This window comes from Ailuropoda melanoleuca, chromosome 1 (genome assembly GCF_002007445.2).
Source record: "Ailuropoda melanoleuca isolate Jingjing chromosome 1, ASM200744v2, whole genome shotgun sequence".
In the NCBI taxonomy this organism is placed as follows: domain Eukaryota; kingdom Metazoa; phylum Chordata; class Mammalia; order Carnivora; family Ursidae; genus Ailuropoda; species Ailuropoda melanoleuca.
This window is the reverse complement of record NC_048218.1, coordinates 20,697,889-20,703,862: the sequence shown is the minus strand read 5'-3', so window position 1 is coordinate 20,703,862 and position 5,974 is coordinate 20,697,889. Positions and strand designations below refer to the sequence as shown.

Sequence of the window (5,974 nt, the reverse complement as noted above, 5' to 3'; positions counted from 1 at the left end):
ATTCCACACTGCTGACATACAAGATGATGAGTAAGTAAACTGATTGTTAAAAGCCTTAGGGTTTTGTGGTAACTTGTTATACAGGAAACAATAACTGATAAATCTCCAAGATATCTAGTTTCTGAAATAAAATTAAATCTGTTCAGGAGACCCTGATAAAGTCCTTTTGAATAAGAGCTAAAACTAAAAAGTAAGTAATATTTCTTGGTAAGCAATGTGCTAAACATTTTACATTTATTGCCTCTAATAATCCTCAAAGTAATAAACTTTTCTTATCTCTACTTTATAGATATTGAAACATCAAGAGAGATTTAAAATGTTGTCCAAGTTTCCACAACAAGAAAGATGGACAAATGAATTCAAACTTTGGTCTAACTTTTAAGGCAATATTCTTAACTAGTACACGTATCTTGTATGCACATTGTATCTTGTTCCTCCTTATTTTTTAATAATTTCCAATAATAGAGCCACAACAAGGAGGAAAAAAAATGCTGAACCTTGCAATAACACCATACATTAAGATGAGAAACCAAACAATGGTATAAAATAATTTTTTGCAATTTTTTTCTGTGTTTGTTCATAGAGAGAATAAGAAGGCCTTCTTGACAGAAGCTCAATATTACGTCTGTATGTAGTTTTACATGGGTAACACGATACATCACTACATAAAGAACAACAGTTTGTGTTCAGCTAGTCAGGAAATAAGAATGGCAGTAACTGGGGCATTCTCAGAAATGTAAGGTTATATAGCAATGAGCTACAATCACTGAGGATCATCGAGAGGCACTCAGAAAAAGAAGTAAAAATTATACAAGTGTCAGGGCGCCTGGGTGGCTCAGTCGTTAGGCGTCTGCCTTCGGCTCAGGGCGTGATCCCGGAGTTCTGGGTTCGAGCCCCATGTCAGGCTCTTCCGCTGGGAGCCTGATTCTTCCTCTCCCACTCCCCCTGCTTGTGTTCCCTCTCTCGCTGGCTGTCTGTCTGTGTCAAATAATAAATAAATAAAATCTAAAAAAAAAAAAATTATACAAGTGTCAGGTTAGGACATGAGAAGACAAATTAAAATACAAGCCAATATGCTTCCTTCATATGATGATAATACAACTGGAAATAAATCAAAAATCAAATATACACTATTCAAATATACACATTTTCAGATAAATATGACAGGTATATTGAAAAATACATGAAACATACCCCCTCTTATTTTTGAATGATCACAGAATAACAGGCATGCATCTTATACATTTTTCAAACACACATACTGACAAAAAAAAAAATGAAATGTTGCTTCTCAGGGGGAGGATCTGGTCTTTTTGAATATCTCTATTTCCAGTATTAAATCACAAATTTTATTAAAATAATATTCAAAGGCTTACCAAGAAAGGTTGTGACCTATGAACTTACAACTTTAGTAAATAGTATTTTAATTTCCTTTTGAAGTATTCTCTCTTAATACTGTAAAAGAGCATATAATTATGGTAAAACATGACCCCTTTCTTTCTCCCTGAATGTGTATACACACAAATAAATGCATGTATATCATCTACAGATTATACATATATAACTCTATGTATGTATAGTTATATATAAAATTACATTTTCGTTCTATATACTATCAACAAAATATCAATATTTAAAAATAAATTATATATTTATTCAAAGCATACAAAAATACTGATCTGAAAGGATACATGCATGTTTATGGCAGTACTATCATCAATAACGAAATTACGGAAAGAGCCTAAATGTCCATTAACTTATGAATGGATAAAGAAGAAGTGGTATATATAAACAATGGAATATTACTCAACCATAAAAAAGAATGAAATCTTGCTGTTTGCCATGATGTGGATAGAGCTAAAGTGTATTATGCTAAGTGAAATAAGTCAGTCAGAGAAAGACAAATACTATATAATTCTACTCATACATGGAATTTAAGAAACAAAACATATGAACATAGAGGGTAAATAGAGATGCAAATCATAAACAGATTCTTAACTACAGAGAACAAACTGAGGGCTGCTGGAGGGGAAGTGGGTGGAGGCATAGGCTAAATGGGTGATAGGCATTAAGGAGGGCACTTATGATGAGCACTGGGTGTTGCATGTAAGTGATGAATCACTAAACTCTACTCCTCACACTGTAGGCTAATTAATTGGAAATTAAATAATATATGTGTTTATAAAGTTATCTCTACGAGTGTAAAAATAAAAATAAATAAAGAAATAATATATGCAAAAATACAGACTTGTAAAAACGAAATATACCAAAAAAATAAGCTAAAGATGACAAATGGAGATATACACCATGTTCATGGATGGGAAAACAATATTATTAAGATGCCAGTTTCCCCAAATTTATCTATAGATTAAAACCAACCCTAAGAAACATTCCAGAAAGACTTTTCAAAACAAATATGAAAACTTGCTTCTTAAATCTAGATGAGTATACAATGAAAACAGAATAGCTTAATTTAATAAAAAATTAAAACACTGAAACATACAAGAAAGGACATAATAAATAGAATCATTAATGAAAAAAGACTGATACACAATATTAAGGAGAGAGTAGATGGTCAGAACTCTTATGCATTGCTATCTGGGATGTAAAATATTACAAATACTTTGGAAATAAATTTTTAGTTGAATGAAATATATGCTGATCTTAGTTTAGTTGTTTTTCTCCTAGGAAAAAGACTTATATAAGAAGACTGATTGGGGCGCCTGGGTGGCTTAGATGGTTAAATGTCTGCCTTCAGCTTGGGTCATGATCCTGGGGTCCTGGAATCAAACCCCACATCGGGCTCCTGGTTCAGCGGGAAACCTGCTTCTCCCTCTCCCCCTGCTCATGCTCACTGTCTCTCTCTGTATCTCTGTGTCTCAAATGAACAAATAACATCTTTAAAAAAAAAGAAAAGACTGATTACATTCTTTTTCTACAGAGACCAAATCTGGAAACAAAAGAAATGTTGAATAGTGCAATGTGTATAGCAAAAATATAAGGAAAAATACTGATTTAAATGGTCTTGGAAATACCAGATTTTCCCTTTTATTCCATTGAAATATTAAATGACACATTGGAGTATGATTTGTAAGCTGTTAAAAATGTTTTTAGGTCAAGCTATCATGTAAAAATTCATGTGTCCTTGCGTAAGACAGTATTGAAGAGCATAATGGGAGTTATTCTGAGTACCACCTTGAGGTTTTACTTTACTTGTCAGGCCACAGAAGTATAAAGAAGTTACTTAGTGCTATGCTTGTGATTTTCTCCTCTCAAAAGATATTGCATTTTAACTTTAGGTCACTGACCCTTTTATTGTACCTTTCATTTTTATTTCCTTTGAAGAATGGAGTAAGAAACAGTAGCTTGCAATTTTCTCTAAAATGATTTTGTTTTTCATGTGCATGCAAGTATCTTTTAAAGTAGAACACTGAAAGCCCCAACAATGTGTAAACTAATTACACCTGGGTAATTAAGTTAAACTTTTTTGCAATTTAAAAAAATACATTAAGCATTAGGTTTCTCGTGGTGTTTTACAGAGCAATTCAATTGGTAGAAACTTGACTTAAATATGCACTTATATAAACTCTGCTTTAAGTAAACCTGAGTGCTCACAGCAGCATAACTACAACAGGAATATAATTATTCTGAACACTTTCTTGCTGGGAAATAAAGAAACACTTGAATATATATATAATAAAATAATGAAATGTTATGCAGCCATAAAATAATGAAAGCATGAGTACGTTAGTAATACATTATGACTATTAGTAAATATGTCTATTAATTTTATCTGATATAATAACATGAATAGGATCATTTGTTTTAGAATTCTCCAATGTGAATGTCTATTTATGTGTCAAATAAGTTTTGAGAAATATATTGATATGAATTTGAAATTATCTTCAAGCTCCTTTTCATTATTTTTATTTTACTCAATATTCATTAATATCTCTAAGAATGTACAAATTGATCACTTTTGTTTCTTTCAAATCTCGAAATAATTTACTGAATTCCATCAATACTGAAAATCAAAATAATATTACTGATTAAAATTAATAGTTAATACACTGTGTGACCAACTTCTGCTCCCTGTTCAGGGAATAATAGTTTACAAATCCTTTTTATCTTACCTACAAAGGCTTATAAGCTGTCAATTGCAAAAGATTTGAAGGGTGATCTAAATAGTTATTAGAGATAATATTTAGGTCAACTGAGTTACTGAAAACTTGCAAAGAGATCAGAATTATCTCAATTTTCTTATGTCAAATTTCAGAATTAACACAGTATCTGAACAAAATAAATTTATTAGTATTGTTAATAGAATATTTAATAAAACACTAACATGTAACATGCAATAAGACATGTATGTATGTATTCAAACAAATACCTCTACACATTCAGTGGGGTTTTTTTTAGCACAACATAAATTGTCAATTTTATTGGTATTACAGTGTAGGTTTAATACAAGCTAAACATAAGCACAATTGTTAGATATTCAATCACTTATTCTGTGAAACAGTATGCCAAGATCAAGCTTAAAGCACTTTTAAAAATGAAAATATATAAAAAACTTTCTTCAATTAACTGTAAGAACAACATATACAAACGCAAAAATTTGAACTTGCCAATATTCACATCAAACGTTGAGGGGCTGACTGAGCAGTGAAAAATGATTCTAAGTTTAAAACTAGCTCCAGGTAAAAGCATTTCCCACGTCCACTATTTTTGTATTCTGCACAGAGTTCCAAGGCAAAGATTACTTTCCATTCTCTGAATCACCAGAGATGATGAGCTCCCTGGCTGACTTACCAAAGGCCTTTTAGTCTTCTTTCCTCATACATCCTTAGCTTCTTTGTAAGGATGCATATGGATGGGTTTCCACGGAATAGATTATAAAATGCTGATTATCGATCAGAATTTCCACTGTAGAATTCTGTGTTTTCCATTGGCATAACCATAGCTCTCTGCAGCCAGACAAGGTTTATTATTTGAATTTTCCAACCACTCCTTAAACTTTTTTCCTGCTATTTCCTTTTTTCCCTGTAATTCACTTTGCAATTGTTTTTTTTTTCCCTTTTCTTATCACGTTTTTCAGCATTTTTTTCTTTAACCATTCTTGATATTTTTCTTTTGACTTTTCTTGCATATGTTCCTTCTCCAGTTCCTCTGCTGCATTTTCCTCCATTTCTTTGTTAATTTTTTGTTCCTTTTTTCTTTCCTGTTCATTCTTTTTCTGAATCCATTCCTTGTGCTTCTCTTCAGCAATTACCTTTATTTCACATTCTTCCATTTCTTTTCTTCGTTCTAGCTGTTGTTTTAATTCCTCCAGAGCTTTCTGTTGCAGACAGTCACGTTCTTTTTCTTTGCTCACAAATCACACTTCCCATGGGGTCAGGCGGCTTTCTGGTATGTCCACCTATTTCTGTTCTTCTTGGTTATCTCCTGATTCAACCACACTGGATCAGCTCCATACCTGGACTGCTCACAGGCTAGCCATTTTAACTGCTGAATCATGAGCATCTTCCGCCACATCTTTCTCATCCTCCCTTGGTGATTGTGGTAGTCAAACAGGAAGCTCTTCTGGCTGAGGGGAGAAAGCAGCTACGTGGTAGATTTGATCAGCTCAGCAGCATGACTGCAAGCAGACCATCACCGTTGCCAGTCCCTGCCTCTGGGCACCTTCCGTGGGGACCTGGACTTGTAGTCGGCCAAGGACAGTGTGTAGGATGGAAGTGAATCAACCTCCCATGGCCAGGCAGCCCACATCGGCCCTGACAAGTTCAAACCCATGGAGAGGCAGTAGGGCAGTGGTTTCTTAATTAGAGTGGTAAACGTAGATTTTTCACAATCATGGCTAAATGGAATTGTCACCATAAGTCATCTAAATGAATAGCTTTACCTTGAAGTTGTTATTTTGATGTCTACTTTCCGTTTAAGATTTTTCCCAAAATCTATTATAAATTGGACAACA

At 33.3% G+C, this 5,974-nt stretch overlaps 1 pseudogene; it reads right to left on the bottom strand.

The window, feature by feature from the left end:
• Nucleotides 1-4,719: 4,719 nt before the first annotated feature.
• LOC100483391 lies at nt 4,720-5,769 on the bottom strand (annotated as a pseudogene).
• Between the last annotated feature and the right edge of the window lie 205 nt (nt 5,770-5,974).